This window comes from Molossus molossus, unplaced genomic scaffold (assembly GCF_014108415.1).
Source record: "Molossus molossus isolate mMolMol1 unplaced genomic scaffold, mMolMol1.p scaffold_m16_p_9, whole genome shotgun sequence".
Classification (NCBI taxonomy): Eukaryota; Metazoa; Chordata; class Mammalia; order Chiroptera; family Molossidae; genus Molossus; species Molossus molossus.
In genome coordinates, this window is record NW_023425403.1 from 47986273 (window position 1) to 48006872 (window position 20600).

The 20600-nt window shown below is 36.0% G+C and overlaps 1 protein-coding gene and 1 non-coding gene across 2 annotated transcripts in view; one reads left to right on the forward strand and one right to left on the reverse strand.

Moving 5' to 3' along the window:
• The window catches only part of RAP2A (RAP2A, member of RAS oncogene family), a 31518-nt gene that overhangs the window by 7895 nt on the left and 3023 nt on the right, over positions 1 to 20600 (forward strand). The window lies entirely within an intron of this gene.
• LOC118623144 lies at positions 13081 to 13184 on the reverse strand. The gene has a single exon (XR_004958229.1). It is a non-coding gene; the product is annotated as a U6 spliceosomal RNA (small nuclear RNA).

The following is a 20600-nucleotide window of genomic DNA, read 5'->3' on the forward strand; positions in this document are numbered from 1 at the left end:
TACAGTTTTTTGGGACACCATATATATATGTAGGATTTCCTTCCTTTTAATAGCGGGGTAATATTCCATTTTGTACACACACACTTGTGCTTTGTCCATTCATCCATCAGTGGGCACTTAGGTTGTTTCCATGTCTTGGCTATTATAAATAGTGCTACAGTGAACCTGGGGGTGCAGATATGATTTTGAAAGAGTGCTTTTGTTTTCTTTGGATAAATAACCAGAAGGGGAATTGCAAGATCATATGATACTTCTATTTTTAATTTTTTTAGGAACCTCCATACTGTTTTCCATGGTGGCTACAACAAATTATATTCCCACCAACAGTGCCCAAGGATTCCCTTTTCTTTACATTCTTGTCAACACGTATTATTTCTTGTCTTTTTGATAACAGACATCTATAATAGATGTGAGGTGATATCTCATTGTTATTTTGACTTAACATTTATTTCCCTGATGATTAGTGATATTGAGCTCCTTTTCGTGTACCTGTCGACCATCTGTATGTCTTCTTTGGAAAAATGTGTTCAGATCCTCTACCCATTTTTTAATCAGATTGTTTGTTCATTTATGTTTTTATTCAGTTTTATGAGTTCTTTATATACTATGGATATTAACCCCTTATGAGATGCATGATTTATAAATAATATTTCCCATACCATAGATTGCCTTTTCATTTTTGTGGTGGTTTTCTTTGCTTTACAGAAGCTTTTTGGTTTTGGTTTGATGTAGTTTCACTTATTTAATTGTGCTTTTGTTGCCTTTGCTTTTAATGTGAAATCTAAAAAATCATTGCCAAGACTGATGTGAAGGAACATACCCCCTTTATCTTCTTCTGGAAGTTTTATGGTTTCAGGTCTTACATTCAAGTTTTTAACCACTTTGAGTTGATTTTTGTGCATGGTGTAAGAAAGTGATCTGGTATCATTTTTTTTGCATGTGGCTGTCTAGTTGTCTCAGCGTCATTGACTAAAGAGACTGTCCTTTCCCCATTGTATTTTCTTCTCTCCTTTGTCATAAATAAATTGATTGTATATTCATGGGCTTATTTCTATGTTCTCACTTTGTTCCATTGATCGACTTATCTGTTTTTATGTGAATACCATACTGTTTTGATCATTATAGCTTTGTAATATAGTTTGACAATCAGGGAACATGATGTCTCCATAATTGTTCTTTCTCAAAATTGATTATTCAATGTCTTTTGTAATTTCATACAAATTTTAGAATTGATTGTTCTATTTCTGTGAAAAATGCACACACAGGCAAAAATATATATAACTGAAACCAAAATTTCATGCAACAGTAGTTACACTTGCTATGTTGCTTGTATTATACTTTTTATTTTAGTGTCTTCTATTTTATTTCATTGTTTTTAAATGCTCCCCTTGATTCACTAAATTGATCTCATCACACACAATTTGAAAACTGTTACCCTAAAACATATAACTCTAAGAAAAATAAATGAAACTTTCTCTTTAGTATTTTGAAACAACTTTTCTCTTCCTGTTTTTTCAATTTTCAACAATGCTATGAAAATGAAATGCTTGCCAACTTGACTTAGTAAATGCTGCCTCTGTTATAGAGAAAGAGAACATTTAGTCACTGAAAAAAATTTAAAATGTATCTTTTGAAGAAGTATTTATTGTTTGTTGTGCATGTTAGAAATATGAGGAAGTTCTTCTCTCATTTTGTTCATTCTGATAAGGCAGGATAGCTCCTGCCTTGTGAAAATTTATGACAAAAAAGGGCTATTGTAGTAGGATTCATACTAGTATGTGATTGAAAGGATTCTCCATTACTACAACAGGTTGCTGAGGAGGTTTTGGAAACATCTTTTTAAGAGGTTTGCTGCATCTGTCCAGGAAAATATTGATTCAGCTCTCCCTGTAAGACAGTAAAAATATATGAAGATAACTGTACTTACAGATACCTTAAAATCAATTAGTAAAGTTACCCTAGAGAACATTGTAAGCCTTTACTTAAAACATTTGGGAGTGTTATTTCTCATGCTTTCCTAGGAGTAGCCCCTTAAAATTAATAATTCAAATGTGGAAATCCTATATCATATTAATAATTCAGTACATATTAATATTTTCTTCTTTACTAGGTGTCTTTACAACTCCCCATAAATGAAATTTTAGAGTGTTTTTCTCTGTTTTGGGATGGACAATTTTGTTCTAAATTCATTCATCCTTAGGTTTCCAGTGAACATAACAATTACTACATATATTATAATTGCTGTATTTCATTATTTTATTTAATTGTGCATATTGATCTAATCTCATCTATGAAGACAGTTAAGTGTTACACTCATTAAAACTAAGCTCCAGTACATTAGTTATGTAGTTACTAATTACAAGTTGACATTATCTGAATCTCAATTTGCTCATCTGTAATATGGGTATAATATAATGAATAATGAGGTAATGAATGTAAAGTGTATCTTTACATAATAACATTAAAATATCAATACTAATGTTTCACCAACATTTATAGAAATAGGAATGAAACCCAGGCATTTATCTGACTTTACAAAACAGTGTACTGCCTCCCAATTTCTAAAGAATGAGATTCAGTTGCCTTACCATATCCAGATAAATTATACAGCTAAATCTAGTATTTCAGTTCCATTTTTTCCTTTGCTTTTTCCTCTATATTTGAAATGCTAGAACAGTATGTTATAGAACTGAGAGCATAGTCCTGAGTGCTTTGAGTCTTTCTCTTCCCCTGGAGACTATGTTGGCTTTAAATGGGGACAGTAAGTTTTTGTGACTCAGAAAATTGTGATGATTTTTTAAATACATAAAATACTTTATAAAAAAATGTCAGGCCTATAATATTAAATATTTTGCTAAATGACATTTTTATTTTTTTTAAAGTTGATAATAGACCTTTTTATAAATTCCAAAAACTGCATGGGGTAAAGATAATTTCAACAGTTTTTGTGTATATATAGTAATGTGTTGACAGAGTTTTTAATAAATTGATTCCAGAAGAAGTTTTATCTGTTTTTTGTATAAAAGTCATCACTGTCAACATCAAATACTATGGTTTTAAGCTACGTCATTTATATAACATTGCCCTGGGCATTATGCAAAATAAGTAAAAGATAACTATTCTGCCAAAATGTACTATAAATAAGTATATATTTGACAGAGTTAGTTAATTACAGAGAGAGAGAGAAAGAGAGATACTTAAAAGAATTTGACTTTTCAGAATTTGACTTCATATTTGTGAAGTTTCAAAATATTTTCCACCAAGAACATTGCTTTTACCGGCCACCTTTTGTAAGGATTTTTTTTTTCGTGCATTCTAAATCATTATAGAAGGTCAAAAATTTGTCTAGAAAACTAATGCCAACATATATGTACAGGTAATCCTGACTTACAATGGTTCGACTTGAGATTTTTTGACTTGACAATGGTGCAAAAGCAGTATGCATTCCATAGAAACCATACTTTGAATTTTGATCTTCTCCTGGGCTAGAAATATATGGTGCGGTACTCTGTCGTGATGCTGGGCAGCAGCAGCTACCCATCAGCCATGTGGTCACAAGGCATACAGCTGATACTATACAATGTATGCATTGTGTTTGATAATTTTGCCCAACTGTAGGCTAATGTGAGTGTTCTGACCACATTTAAGGTCAACTGGGCTAAGCTATCCTGTTCAGTATGTTAGGAGTATTAAATGCGTTTTTGGCTTACGATATTTTCAGTTTACAGTGGTCTTATCAGGAGAAAGTTGAGCATCTGTATCTATTTTGTTATATTTAGTCATTTTGTTCCTCCTTGGAAATAAAATCTTATTTTGTATTTGTATTTAGTTATAAATGGTTTGAGCAGAATTATTATTTTAGAAAGCAGCGGAAGAGTAAGCTGGTTTATGGAAAATTGAGAGAAAACAATAGATTAGCTAGTGTCCAGGAGAGGTAGCTGGGGTAGTTTCTTTATGCAGCAATAGTTATCTGGAAAAATGAAATATTTTAAAAAATATTTATTGAAAGTAAATGGTAAGTGAATGAATGACTGTATCTTAACTTATAAAAGGTGGCAAACAGATGCAAGCACCTACCATCTGCCCTCACAATTTATCTGTCCTGTGTCATTTTACTGTTTCTGCCCACACATGACCAACTGCACTTTGAAGATCGCATTTAATTTTAAATATTAGTTTCAGGAGAGAATCTGAGACTATGTGCATACCCTTTGCAATTGCTTGTAATAGTAGTTTGCAGCCCTGGCCAGTGTGGCTCAGTTGGTTGGAGCGTCATCCCGTACACCTAACAGTGACATTTTCGATTCCCAGTCAGGGCACATACCCAGGTTGCAGGTTCGAACCCCAGTTGGGTCATGTATGGTAGGCAACCGATGTTTCTCTCTTACATTGATGTTTCTCCCCCCACCCCTTTTTCCTCTCTCTCTAAAATCAATTAAAAACATATCCTCGAGTATTAAAAATAATAGAGTCTGCATTGCCTCCTCCCCTTCACTCTACCCACAGTGCATATTGTTTATAAAAGTGGTTGACATACAGTACCTACCTTATGTTAAAACAAGCTTCTTTCGTGTATTTGGTGATCAGCTTCAGTTTTGACATCCGGCCCCTGGTACATAGAAGGCACTCAGTGAATGTCTGTTGAATGTATGGATAAAGGTCCCTTCAGGTCATTACATTCTGTATTTTAGCCATTTCCTCCCAAATCTCTGGAGACCCCTTATACCACTAATCAGTTTAAGCATGTCAGCATCTAATGCAGGATATGATGAAGAAAAAAAAAGAAAACATTGTAGACATTGTACATCCAAAAATGGTTTTCAGCTTGGTGACCATGAATATGTTTGCATTGTTTCTGTGACATTTTCACTATGGGCTGCATGCAAAAACTGCCATATTTGAAGATAACTCATTCTATTTTGTATGCCTATAAGTGTCAAGAATTGATTCCAGCTACAAAACATACATGGCCCTTTCCTTCCTGAGGTCCCAGATGTCACTTCAAAGGTAGCACAGCTGGCTCAAGGCAGAAACAAGACTTTTATTACAAGACTCCTAGTTTTATTGAGTTTTGTTTTCTTTGGTTTTGTTTTTAATTACCCCACATTGTCTTGCTAGGGCTTCAGATCCCATGGTTCAGGTCTAGTGACTTGCCTTAGTAGTGTTTGGAGCGAGAAAATGAATAGGATAAAGAAAGATACTCTGTATAAAGAAGGTGGGAAATTTTCAGCCTCTGAGTAAAGAGAATACTATCCATCCTGTTTTTCTCACCTCTGTTTTACAAGGGTTCATGGTCTTCAAGTTAAATAGTTAGATTTGGCTATCATTGCCAGGGGAATGGAAGTCAAAGATAGGAGATAAGACACTAAGTAAAAAAAATGTACTCTTTTACAGATATATCACCACAGTTAAGATTCTAGAACTGACTTACTAACACGGTTTGGGAGAAGTTAGAAAGGAATAATTAGCATTTCTGTAGTATTTTACAGTATCCATGATACTTTAAATTGCTTAGTGCAGTATCTGACACCAACTAAACCCTCTACTGATGCTAGCTATTATTAGTAAAGTCATCATCATCATCTTCCCTAACATAATACCTAAATGTCAGTAATGCTTCTGTTTCACAAATAAGGAACCTGAGGCAAGACAGGTCATATTATACTTTCAAGGGATCAGAGCTATTTCTGGGTCCTTTAAATTCCAATCCAGCTCTCTCCCCCTTGTAGTGCTTTCTATTTTCATTTTTGCCAGTGGCTAAATTGTGGTTGGCCTTGACTTGACATGGATAGACTTTCTCTACTTATTGTAGAGCCACCACATATTCTTCTGAGGTAGTGGATTGGAGAGATTGGTAGAGGACTGTGTAAAAACAATGTTTTGAGATAATTACTCTATAGAGTAGAGTAAAGGGGTGAGAAATTGGAGGTGGGACCAGTTAGGACACTGTTGTACAGCTCAGGTATGAGTTATTTTGGAAATGAAAGGGGTTTTGCAGTAAGAATGAAAATGAAGGGACAGATTTTCTCGCTTCCAATTAATTCTTGCTATGCCCGTCCCCTGAAATCACTACTATAGAGACCTGTTCTTACAGCTTCTCATCCCAACCTAACTACTACCAGAGACTATTGAAGACTGTTTTCCACCCATTCTCCCTTCCTTCCACTGTGATTTTTTTTTTAATCCTCACCCGAGGACATTTTTCCATTTTTTGTTCAGATAGAGTGGGAGGGAGAGAAAGGAAGAGAGAAAACATCGACGTGAAAGGGACACATAGAGTGGCTGCCACCCACACGACCAACCATGGCCAGAGACAAACTGCAACCGAGGTACGTGCCCTTAGCGGGAACCGAACCCGGGTCTCTCGGGACCGCAGGCCGACGCTCTAACCACTGAGCCAAATCAGTCAGGGCTCCACTGTGATTTTTTACAACTGTTTCTAACTTCTTTTACTTCAGTGTTGACGTGGATCCTATGAAAGTACCTGTAGCTCATCATTCTCCATTGGCTGTTGCTGGGCACCATAATCTCTGCCAATAATGATAGTTTTCAGCTCCTTTCTTTATTGTTCACTTGTTGTGTTTTGCCTTTTCCATCTGTCACCTGGTTTAAATGAAAAAACCTTTTTAATAGACATCACCAATCAATCTTATACAAGCTGAACCAACCAGTTACATGTCATATATAATTGATGTCCTCTCCCCTGAGCTGTTTATTGTTGGAGAGAAGAAATGGTAATTCTATTCGTCCAATAACCTGTGCTTTCTAGAAAGCTGGTAGGTTTTTCTTTTGTGTGTATAATTTTTTTCTTCTTAGAAGGCCCTAAGATAGGGGTATGGTGTGTTGGGGATTTTATTTATTTACATAGTCCCTCCTATCAAAAATTATTTGAGGCTTCTTGTTGATTAATATAATATTTTTCTAAGACTTGAATAAAGTAACAGTTTGGAAAGAGCTTTTTAAAAGTATATTTACAGTGTTGAGTAATTATCATTCACAAACTTTTAAAATAAAATGTCCATGTTTTGGTAAAAGTTTAAGGCTAAAATCTCATTCTCTTTCTATTAGGAGTAATTTGAGAGAATGTGGAAAGACTTTTCACAAGGTAAAATTTGAATGGCAAATTATTTTTATCTTACATAGTAAAAGAGCAATTTGTATCTGGAAACAACATACATCTTCAAAAAGACTCCCAGGTAATCAGTAAAAAATAGGTGGAAATACAGAAATAATGCTAAGGTAAACATGAGTGAATTAACTTGAGTAGGATATTTGAAAAACTAAATTCTTATAGAAAAGAAGTAGTCACTTCTACAGGGAAAAAAAATATTTTGTAGTTAACCTTAGAGGAGATAATTTTTAATGTTTATTAAGAACATGGTATACTAAAAGTTTCTTCATAGTAAATAGTTATTTGAATAACTAAGATAATTTTAAACATGGTCACAGTGCAAATATATGAGAAACAGGGTAATTAGAAATGGTCGTTCCCCTTGGGGTCTTATGTTCTTAGTCATAAGATAAAATTATACTTGTAAAAACAATAGTTTATGTATGGATTATTACTTATTTTTTCAAAACCACTACCCACTTTGTCTCCTTCAACCAGTCTATTATTATGTCTTCTTGGTGCTGCCTCCAAAATGTATTTTAAATCTTATTTATTTCCACTGCATTCGCCTTCATTTCACTTCAGGTCATCTTTGCCTGTTGCCTAGAACACTGTAGTCATGTCCTAACTACTTTCTTGCTTCTACTATTGTGCCCCTAAAGTCCATTTTCTGTGTATTAACCACACTGCTCTGTTAAGACACATGTGCCATGTAACTTCACTGCCGAAACACCTTCAGGGCTTTCCTCTGTTCTTAGAACAGCAGCCTTACGTCCTTCTTCAGTTGTCCCTCATGCTTCTCTTCCCCCTTGCTCTTTATGTTCTAGCCATGCTGGTCTTACTTTTTTCTGTGAATAAGCCTAGTGCTTTCCTACTGCCTATCTTTTATATTTTCTTTTCCTTATGTCTAAAATGTTTCATTCCTACTTTTTGTTTGTTTGTTTGTTTGTTTGTTTGTTTGTTTGTTTTGGCTTACTTAATTTTCAGCCTTCAAATTTCTGCTTAGATTTCATTTCCCTAGAGATACCTTTTTTTGATCACTTCACGTAATACTAGCCTGCCCAAATTATTATATATTAACCAATAGTACTTACTTTCTTTGTAATAGCAATCACAATATTTATATTGTTTGTTTGGTCTTGTGTCTCCTCCAACATGAATGTAATCTCTAACACCTTATTTGTTTTATGACTCTATTTTCTCACACAGTGCCTAGTAGATAATCAAATATAAATTAATAAAAACCTATGAACCCCCAATTTTTAATGATATAAAATGTAAATATGAGTTCAGACAAAATGAACTATCTATGAAAGCAAGAGACAATTTTAAGTGCTGAAATTTGACCTTAGCTTTGAATAGTAGTTAGAATTTGATTGATTGATTAGTGGAAACCACTATAGTTAAAAGACCACCATGAACAAGGAGACCATTTAGAACAGAAGATTTTCTTTGGAAAGCAGGAGATAAAGTTGAATTGGGTATTAGAATCAAGAGTTTAGATAGTTGAAGAGGCTAAACAGAAGGGTTTAGATATGATATGGTCAGCAGTGGAGAGCTATTGTTAGCCTCTGAGTAGGTGGACATGGTGATATCATCTAAATAAGTTGTTTTAAGAAATCGGGGCAGTTCATCTAATTTTCTATTTCAGGAGCATATTCTTTTCATATCTCTAGGGTCTGTAGTGATTTCCCTCTTTCGCTTGAAATTGTTAATTTGTGTCATCTTTTTTTCTTGCTCACTCTGACTAGAGGTTTAATAATTTCATTGATCTTTTCAGAAAACAACTTTTGTGGTTTCATTGATTTTTTATATTGTTTTTCTGTTTTCAATTTATTTGAGTTTTTTCTTTACTATTTCTTCCTTCTGCTTCATTTGGATTTCTTTTGTGCGTTTCCTAGTTTCTTAAGGTAGATTATAAATGCAAGACTATTCTTCTCAAATATAAACATTTAATGCTATAATTTTTCTCAGAACACTGCTTTAACTACATCTCATAAATGTTGATATGTTGTGTTTTTATTTTTATTCAGTTCAATGTTTTCTAATTTTTCTTGTGATATTTTCTTTGACTCATGGATTACTTAGAAGTATATGGTTCAACTTCCAAATATTTGGAGATTTTCCAGTATTCTTTTGTTACTGATTTCTAACTTAAGTCTGTTATAGCCTGAAAATATTTTTTTTTATCATTTCTGTTCTTTACATTTGTTACAGGTTTTATTTTATGCTTGTATTTTGTTTTGAGCTTTTATTTAATCAATGAGAGATAAAGGCTTTAGTGGACTTAACCACCTTGGCTACACTACAAGTTCTCAAGTGATTTTTTTTAGACTTTTTTCTTTAGAGTAATTTTAGGTTCATAGCAAAATTGAGAGGAAGATGCAAAGATTTCCCATATCCCACTTGACCCCATATGTGCATAGCCTCCCCTCACCTCCAGTGTCACCATCCCACACCAGAGTTTGCTACAGTTGAACGGACACTGAAACATCATAGTACCCAAATTCCCCAGTTTATTTTAGAGTTTACTCTTGGTGTTGTATATTCTGTGGATTTGAATGAATGTTAAATAACGTCTGTCCATCATCATTGTATCTTACAAAGAGTATGTTCACTGCCCTAAAAATCCTCTCTGTCACTCGTATCATCTCTCCCACCCCCTGGGAACCACTGATCTTTTTACTGTTTCCATAGTTTTGCTTTATCCAGAAGTCATGTAGTTGAAATCATACAATATGTAGCCTTTTCAGATTGGTTTCTTTCACTTAATGTGCATTTAAGGTTTTTTTCTTGTCTTCTCATGGCTTGATAGCTCATATCTTTTTAATGCTACACTAGTGATACTTTATTGTCCGGATGTACCACAGTTTATTTATCTATTCACCTACTAAGGACATCTTGGTTGCTTCCAAGTTTGAGCAATTATGAATATAGATGCTGTAAACATCCATGTTTAGGTTTTCAACACTTGTGAGTAAATACCAAGGGTTGTTGAATTGTAGAAAACCATCAAACTCTTTCTAGTGGCTGTAACATTTTGCATTCCTGCCAACAGTGAATAAGAGTTTCTGTTGTTCCACATCCTCCTGAGCATTGGTGCTGTCAGTGTTCTGGATACTGGCCATTCTAATAGGTGTGTGATGGTATCTTGTTTTAATTTGCATTTCTCTGATGACATATGATGTGTAATATCTTCTCATGTGCTTATTTGTCATCTGTGTATCTTTTGTGAGGTGTCTGTTAAGGTTTTTGGCCCAATTAAAACTAAATTTTCTTATTGTTGAATTTTAAGACATTTTTGTATATTTTGGATAAAAAATCCTTTATTAGATGTTTATTTTGCAGATATCTTCTCCCTCAGGGGTATGTGTGTGTGTGTGTGTGTTCCAGTAAAATTTATTGATCCAAACAACTGGTGGCCACATTTGTTCTATGGACAGTAGTTTGCTGACTCCTGCTGTAAGTAGGTCGTGATCTTCCTGTGCACAAAGTCAGGTTGTTGTGGCTCCAGGTTCTAGAAAGGAAGGGCAAAGGGCAGAAGTCTAGGGCAAGGAATTTTCTTTAAACCAATAGTGCAAATCACAATCATTTCCACTCAGATTTTATTGGTGGAATTTAGTCACATGGTCCCACCTCACTGCGAGGAAAGCTGGGAAATGTAGTTTCTAGCTGAGCTGCTATATGGCCAGGTAGAAAGGGAAGATGGGATGGCGGCACATCCAGACACTTGTCATTGGGTACTTCATTGGCACCAGAGTCCACTGCAGTTTGTACTGGACAGACTATGGAAAGAGTACAGAGCAGTTTGGTTGAGCAATTCAGATGTCTATAAATCTGATATTTTTCAAATGATAGGCCTTGCTTGACCCATTGTTGAGTCATGAAATCAGTTCAGTGGGTTGTAACCAGTCACTTTTTTTTAATGGAAAAATATGAAAAGGAGAAGAATAGAGTAGAATAAAAAAATTATAGAATAGCTCTGGCCACTTTGGCTCAGCGGTTAGAGCGTCGGACTGCGGTCCAGAGAGACCCGGGTTCGGTTCCTGCTAAGGGCACGTACCTCAGTTGCAGTTTGTCCCTGGCCCTGGTTGGGTTGTGTGGGTGGCAGCCACTTGATGTGTCCCTTTCACGTCGATGTTTCTTTCTCTCTCTCTCTATCTCCCACTCTGTCTGAACAAAAAATGGAAAAATGTCCTCGGGTGAGGATTAAAAAAAAAAAAAAATTATAGAATAGAACATCAAGAGTACTTTGCACAATATACAGGTATTATTTTATGACTATTTTTATTTGTGTATTTGGTTATGATATAAAATGTATTTATGTCACAGTAAAAATGTCGAAGCCATTTTTAAAAGACTTTTTCCATTTTCTTTTTTTCTGAATTAATATTTCTTTCTAATCTTCACTGGGTATTCCTAGGACTTGCTTCACTGAATGCTCAAACTTGTGGATCTACCTCAGGTTTGTGGGAAAGTAAAAGATAGCTTGTCCAGTTAGAAAAAAGTGCTTAGAAGTTAGAGAGCTGTGTCCAGAGGGTTTGTTTCCTGGTCTTTTTAAAATATAAATATAAATAAATATATATATACACACATATATATATATATTTTTTTAATCGTAGTTGACATGCAATATTATATTAATTTCAGCTGTACCACCATGTGATTAGACATTTATATATAACTTACTAAATGATTATCCCAATAAATCTAGTACCCATCTGACACCATATATCATTAGTATTGCAGTATTATCTATATTTCCTATGCTGTACTTTACATCCCCATGACTTTTCTATAACTACCAATTTGTACTTCTCAATCTCCTCACCTTATTCACCCATCCCCTGTTCCCCTCCCATCTGGCAACTGTCAAAATGTTCTCTGTATCTGTGGGTCTGTTTCTGTTCTGCTTGTTCATTTATTCTCTCAGTCTGACTTATCTCACTCAGCACAATACCGTCTAGATCCATCCATGTTGTTGCAAATGGCAAGATTTCATTCTTTTTTATGGCTGAAAACATATTCCATTGTGTATATGCACAACTTCTTTTCTATTCATCTATTGATGAACATCTAGGTTGCTGCCATATCTTGGCTGTTATAAATAATGCTACAATGAACATACGGATGTATATGTCTTGTAATTTAGTGTTTTGGGTGTCTTCACATAAATACCCAAAAGTGGAATTTCTGGGTCTCTTTTTGTAGCCTTTGTTTTAAAGTTTTAGGGTCTAGCTAGTTTGGTTCAGCTGTTGGAGCGTCAGCCCATGGACTGAAGGGTTGTGGATTCGATGTCCAGTCAAGAGCACATGCCTGGGTTGCAGTTTCGATCCCTGGCCCTGGTCAGGGTCATGCAGGAGGCAGCCAATTGATGTGCCTCTCTCACATCAGTGTTTCTCTTTCTCTCCCTCCCTCGTACTCTGTCTAAAAATCAATAGAAAACTATCCTTGGGTGAGGATTAACACCCCCTAAAAAAGTCTATTTAGTGTATAAGTATTGCTACTCTATATTTTGTTTATTTTTCTGTTTTCATTTTCATGACATATCTTTTCTATCCCTTTACTTTAATTCCGTGTGTCTCTTTTGATCTGAAATGAGTCTCTTATGGACAGTATATCTAATGGTCTTGTGTTGTTATTCGTTCAGCTACTATATATCTTTTGATTGAGCATCTAATTCATTTGCATTTAAAGTGATTATTGACAGGTATGTAGTTATTGCCATTTTACTTTATTTTATTTACTTTTAAGAAGACCCTGTAATATTTCTTGTAATACTGGTTTGGTGGTGTTGAACTCTAGCTCTTTCTTCTCTGGGAAGCTCTTTACATGCCTTTTGATTCTAAATGATACCTTGCTGGGTAGAGTAATCTTGATTGGAGGTCCTTGCTTTTTACCAATTTGAATATTTCATGTCAGTCCTTTCTGACCTGCATATTTCTGTGGAGAAGTAAGCTGATAGTCTTAAAAATATGGAATACTTCATGAATTTGTGTGTCATCCTTGTGCAGGGACCATGCTAATCTTCTCTGTATCGTTCCAATTTTAGTATATGCTCTGTGAAGTGAGCACCCTCAGTGGTTTTGAAAACATTTAAAATGCCTAGTTGCATAGTTGTGATCAGTTGGTCCCTCACACTCAAACTGTTAGGAATCCATTCTTCTGATAAAATGTCAACTCTCGATTTCTATGAAAGCAGATTATTTTTATTTACATTGGTATAGAATATTCCTGGTAGCTTTGAGTATCTTTTTAGTATCATTACTCTCCTTACTTAATTTTTACATTATATTTACAATTTCTCTCTATTCTTCTTCAGTATGTATTCCGAAACCAAGAGAAAGAGCAAGAAATAGTGATTTCCTTTTATTATTCAAGCTAAATTACCAGAAATGCCCTTTAAGATGAAATATTTAGTCACTTCAAAACAAGTCAATTTAAAAGAAGAAGGCAGCAGCCTTATTTAGCTCATGTTTTCCTTGCAAGAAGTATTGATGTTTCATGCTAGCATGCTGTGGTAGGAGCCTTCAACTCCCAGCCAAAAACAAACCTTCTGCAGAACTGCCGTTATACTTTACTGAAAGATTAAAAATATCAATCCCAAGGGTGGGGAAACAGGCACCCTTAACTTAAGCACTGTTGATTTTAGTATACATTCCTGGATGTCCATTGAGACTGTGTGTGTGCTCGTGCGCTTGCACACACACAGAGCAGTCTGATGAACTAACCTAGAAATGATATTTTTCTGGTTCAGAGGGTATACCAGACACATACACACATATCAATGTGTACCTTTGAGATAGAAATCACACTTCTAGGTATGGTTCATCAGATCATTGTTTATATTAGTGAATGGAATGAGGAGATGGAAACCTTTCATCTGCATTAATGGGGGAGGAATACTTAAATTATAGTGCATTTATAGCATAGATTCTATAAAATGGAACACTACTTAGCCATTAATATAATGTGTATCATATACTGAAATGGAAAGCTCCATGACAGTAAATGAAAATTGAAGTGACTAAAATTGGTATATTTTTTAATAAAAATGTATATCTGTGTTTATCTAGATATGTATAAGAAATTAGTCTGCAGGGATTTACACTAAAATAGTTATAGTAATTATTGTCATGGTGGTAAGAGTAAGAATGTTTTCCATTTTCCTCTCTACCTATTTAATTATTTCCAGAAACTATTTTTTAATTATTAGGTATTACTTATTTAACTTGAGCAAGGAGATAAGGAAGAAAACATATTTTCATTTTGGAGAAAAGAAAAGATTTCTATATTCTAAAGGATAAAAGCACTAGAACCTATGATGATAAAGGACAAGATGTTACAGATTACAGCACGTTCATTTGATAGGGGTAAACTTTTTAGCACTAACATTTAACAGACTGACAGAAAGTACAAATGCGTTGCCTGAGATGAGTATCACATCATTAAAGATGTACAAACAACCATTTTGTAAGGTTGACATGGAAGTGATTGAAGCATCAAGTGTTTTTGACATTTTGCCTTGAGACTCTCAGTAGATGAGATTTTGAACAATGGGTGGAAGATTGAATAAGGAGACCTATAAAAATCTTTTTGATTCTCATATCTGAATTCTAAGAGAATTGTATTTTAAGCTGCTTGTGAAAAAGTAACTAAGACAAACAGCATGATAAAATTCATGTGAAAGATGGCCTTTCAGTTGACAACACAACACCCTCAAAAGGAAGTTAAGGACACTGACAGTGGTATTTGTCCACAACTTATCATTGGTCAATGAATGAAAGAAAGAAGGAATTGATTCTGGACTTGCCACAATATAAAACCATGAACTGTATACACACAATGTTGTTTGTGGTCACATAGTAGTTGATTAGGCCAGTGATTCCTAAATCCTGCTGAATTTCACAATTAGTCTTTAGAGCTTATAGATTATAGATATATTTTTTTTAATAGGCTCTTGGGTCCTTATTCCACAAATTCAGCTTCAGTAGCTCTGGAATAGGACCTGAACATCAGTATTTTATTTTTATCTTTTTACTGTTTTTTTTTAAGAGAAAGAGGGAGAGAGAGAAATGTTGATGTGAGAGTGAACCATCAGTCTGCAGCCTCCTGCACGCCCCCTACTGGGGATCAAGCCTGTAACCCAGACATGTGCCCTGACTGGAAATTGAACCAGCAACCTTTTGGTGCACAGGATGACACCCAACCAACTGAGCCATACCAGCCAGTGCAGTATTTTTTTAATTCTCACGTTATTTTAATGATCAGCCAAGTTTAGACACAACCAAAATACACATGCACACACACATAACAAATATACAAATATCAGGATAGTTACCAAAAAAAGAGAAAATATAAGGCTCATTGATAATGCTTTGAACTATTCACATTTACAAAGTTGCTTCACTGAGAAGCCCACAACATTCTATAGCTAGGTGATACTTAAGCCAGTATTACTGATGTTTCATTCAATGCATTAAACAGAGCTGCTTAAAAGAACTAGTTTTATTTATTAATACATTATATAATCATGCTCATGAATACAGTAAACAATATGAAAATTCATGTTAATAAAACAAGTGTTTGTCCACAGACTGACTATAAGCAGCAGCCCCTGTATCACCCTGGTCATGCTCTTAAAGGAAATATCAAAGAAGATGCACTAAAGTTGATGAGAAACCAGCTGATGTTTAAGATATGGACAAGATGATATCCTGCTCATGGTCAGGTTAACAATAATACATAAATTGAATATTTTTAGAATTTTGCATCTTCAACTTTATTCCCAAATAATGTTTAGAAAGGGGAGAAAATGAAGACAACTCACAAAACTGTTAATAAATATAGGACATGAAATGAAAGTAACTGCCATCACCAATCACCAAGTGCCTAGTCTTCCTAAACAATATAGTTGGACCTGTCATATATGTCACATTTGTCTGCGGAGGCTGCTGCTGCTACCCAGACTCCTCAGTTCTATTTAGCCTCAAATGAGCAAGTTTCCTACACTGCAGAGTTTGTGGCTGCAGGAGTTGCAGGAGGTTATCCACCCCACAGACCATTTGCTGTTTCTTGAACCACCATCCCACTCCCACCAGCTTTCACATTGTCTAGTTCATATCCTGCCTGAAATACTCCTCCCCCAGATGCTTGCTTGGCAAACTCCCTTACTCCCGTCACGTCTTTGCTCATGTGTCACCTTCCCCATGAGCCTATCCCGATCATCTAATTTCAAATTGAGCCTGTGCCCACAGCCCCCTTGCTCATCTACATTTTCTTTTTCCCATTGCACCTAACACTTTGGAGTAAACCTATAATTTACTGATGTTTATTGTTGATGTCTTCTCCTCTGCTAGACTATCATTACTGTGAGGGCAGATGTCTTTGTTTCATTCATTGATGTATCATAGGTGCCTAAAATACTATCTAGCACATAGTAGGCTCTTGACAAATATATGTTAAATGGATGAATAAATAGATGATACATGATTGTTTATTACTAGTTATTTATGCAGCGACAGGCAGTCTTCAGTAGAGATTTCATTATTCACATAGTTAAAACCATCCCACGTTTTTGTGTTCGAAAAGTATTGTCAGTGAAATGGAACTGCCTAGGTCCTGAGTACTTTCTGCCTATGAGTCAGCACGTTGGCAGTAGCTGCTTTGCTTACAGAGTGGAAAATCTCTGCTGCTTGGCATCCTGGCCCCACGAATCTGATGAAGTTTTCCCCACCTTTCGGCCTTCCTCCTGAGGTACACTTTCATATCTCTTGTAAAGATCAGCCTGTTGGGTGTTGTTCTTAGAACAGTGCTAACTAAGCTGTCAGCAATTACTTGGTAAAGGGTATGTGCTAATTACGGGAGTGACCCACTGTGTCTGTTCTGATATTCGGAGTTTAGGAACATCTTAGAAAGTCTCTAATCCAATTCATTTTAAAGTTCAAGAAACTGAAGAACCAAGACATTAAGTTAATTTTCTAAATTCACAGAACTAGCCCAGCTGATGTGGCTCAGTGGATTGAGCATTGTCCCATGGACTGAGAGGTCCTGGTTTGATTTCCAGGCTCAATCCCCAGTAGGGGGCGTGCAGGATGTTTCTCTCACATTGATGTTTCTATCTTTCTATCCCTTCCTCTCCCTAAAAAATCAATAAACACATATTTAAACATAAGTGAATAAATTCTCAGAACTAGCTATAGGCAGTTCTGTGACTGGAGTACTTGGGCTGGGTATTCTGTTGTTTTTTTGTTATCTGTCCTTTTTATTTATTTTTTATTGTTTTTAATTTTTTTTACATTTTTAATTGCATTTATTGGGATAGCATTGTTTAATAAAACCTTACAGATTTCAAGTGTACAACTCTATAACACATCATCTACGCTCACCACCCAAAGTCAAGTCTCTTTCGATCCCCATTAATCCCCTTTGCTCACTTCCACCTTCCCCCACACCCCTTTCCCTCTGGCTGTCACCACACTGTTATCTGTGTCTGTTTTTGTTTGTTTGTTTTCTTAATTCCTTCACCTTTTTCACCAGCCTCCCAACCCCTCCCCTCTGACGGCTGTCAGTCTGTTCTCTGTATCTGTGAATCTGTTTCTATTTTGTTTGTTAGTTTATTCATTAGAGTCCACATATTAGTGATATCATATGGTATTTGTCCTTCTCCAGCTGGCTTATTTCAATTAGCATAATGCTCTCCAGGTTCATCCATGCTGTCCCAAAAGATAAGAGTTCCTTCTTTTTTATAGCCAAGTAGTATTTCATTTCATAAACGTACCACAGGTTTTTTACCTGCTCATCCACTGATGGGCACTTGGGCTGCTTCCAAATCTTGGCTGTTGTAAAATACTGCAGTGAACATAGGGGTACATATATTCTTTCGGATTAGTGTATGTTTTTTAATACACTTCCTACCACAGAGAGCAAGACCAGTTTCCTCATGCCCTCTTTTTACCCTGTCAACACAACCCCTTACTTCTTTTCCTTCTCCTTCTCACTCATCTTTCTTAAGAAGGGTCCAGGTTTCTCCAAATCTTACCTCCACATATAGGTAAGATTCCATTATACCAACCCAAATTCTCCTTAGATTCCCTTTCCCACAGGTATCCATATTTGGGAAGGTAGTTCCACTTTTCTAGTGCCGCATTACTGTGATACTCAGCTTGGGGACAAGAGTAGGGATAGGCTGATGTCAGATGGCTGCTGGACTCCTTTTGCTCTGTCTTTCCCTTTTGCCTGTTTGTACCCGCACTGCACCAGCACCCTGACTTGGTTTGCCCCTCCTCAGGAATTCCTCACCCTCTTGATTATCGTCTCCTGCTTCTTAACTTACTGAAGCTTTGGTCTCAGTGTGCAGAAGGGGAAAGGAACACCACCCTATATTTTAGCTAGTACTTGTTTTTTTCCCTACATTATCTCCTTTGACCTTTTCAGCAACCTTTTGTGGTAAGTGGCAACAGGTATTCTTGTTTCCTTTTTTACTGACAATGAAGTGAAATACAGGTGAGTAGAGTAAATGATTTGCTTTCTCTTGCAGCCTCTCAGTTGCAGGACTGGAAACTGAGCCTCCAAATCCTAGTTTATCTCTTTTCTACTGTCTCCGAGTTAGACAGAAACAAAAATGTATCGCTGACTGGTATTCTGAAATGCACATAATGTCTTTTCTTCCTGAAGATCTTATTCAGTCTTTTAAAGGCTTCTGGGGATATGAATCTGAGTTTCTCTTAGCAACTTTAGCATCTTGGTTTTAGAAAAGACCACTGAGCGGGCTCTCTGAAGCACACCCATGCCTTTCTCCCCTCTCAGACATGCATCTTTACTTTTCTCCTCTGAACTCTAAGGGTCCCCACAAAACTTGCAACCACAGGAGCAATGGGCAGCGGCAGCGCCCCCCAGGCTAACTCCCTGAACCGGTCTCCAAGGCCCCCTTTCCTCTGACTTTTCAGTGAGCAAACAGCAGCTCACTTCTGTCACTGTGACTTTTATTTCTCAATGAGTCCACGCTGTCCTTCGTGGCTCACTTTATTTCTAGAGCAGTGGTTCTCAACCAGTAGGTCGTGACCGTTTGGGGGTCAAACAACCCTTTCACGGGGGTCGCCGAAGGCCATCAGAAAACACATATTTCTGATGGTGATTCATAACAGTAGCAAAATTACAGTTATGAAGTAGCAATGGAAATAAGTCTATGGTTGGGGGTCACCACAACATGAGGACCTGAATTAAAGGGTCCAGGCATTAGGAAGGTTGAGAACCACTGCTCTAGAGGGTCAGAGCAGCCCTGCCTAGGCTCTCCTGTTGTTTCTTCTGTCCTAAGTCCTTCCTTGTTTCACTGTCCCAGCTTTAATAAGTGTCTCTCAAAATCAGGGGGGAGAAAAGACCACTGAGTTTGGTTATGATGTAATGGACAGGTTCTCTAATACTAAATTTTCATATTTACTTAACAATTATTAAGTGCTATTACACGTGGACCTGTGTTTGCAGTGTTTTATTGCCCTTTTGAGAATATGCTAGTGAGATTTATTCAGATTCTTGATTCAGTGTGACAATTCACAAGTTTTGAAAATCTACACATTTGTAGTTTTTAATTAAAAATGTAATATTCTTTACATATAAAATATACAGTACTCTATTAAAACTAAAAAGTATTCATTACAATATTTATCGCCTAACTAATAATCTAAAGTGATGTTTTATCACTTTTTTTAAGTATTGTAAACAAAGATTAAAATTAATTTTTAACTCAATTTAATTCAACCAATTTTACTGATTGTATTAATGTTTATTTTACCTCATTGGCAAACAAAGCATTTTAAAACACAGTGATATATACATATATATATGTATGTATATATATATTCTCATAAGAAAAATAAAATAGTTATATATTTGCACGTAAAACGAATTAGGAACTGACATTGTCCTGACACAGCTGGCAGTGTTAGCTCCCTGAACAGCTTCTCTGTACAGCGAGTCAAGAGGGCTTGTGTGCAAAGCAGCTGATGTATAGGGTTTGTAATGCAGCTTCATGCTCATTGCCATTTGTCCACCCAGAGGCAGAGGGTACACATAATTGACCGTGTGTGAGAGTCCTAGATGTGTAAAACCCTGTGTCATATGTTCAGAGCTCAGTATGACCTGAGGCCACAAAGCATAGGCATAGTTGGTATACAGTGAATTCATATGAGTTCTTTGATATAAATTGGAGTTATGGCCATCCATTTCCTGCAAGGTGCTAGTATCCAACATCTATATTTTACTGTGATGTTGTTCTTCCCACTCATTTTTAAGTTGTTTTTATATTTCAGATTGCTAAATGGCACACTGCCTAGAATATGCCCTCACATTGAGACCACTCTCGGTTTGATCTAGTGCCAAAGAAAAAAAGTAAGATTCTGTTGGAAATATAGTTTGCTTTACAAGTTAGGGTGAGTGGAGAGAACCAGCTTGAAAAGATGATGAAATTGTAGAAGTATTGTCCCTGACATTA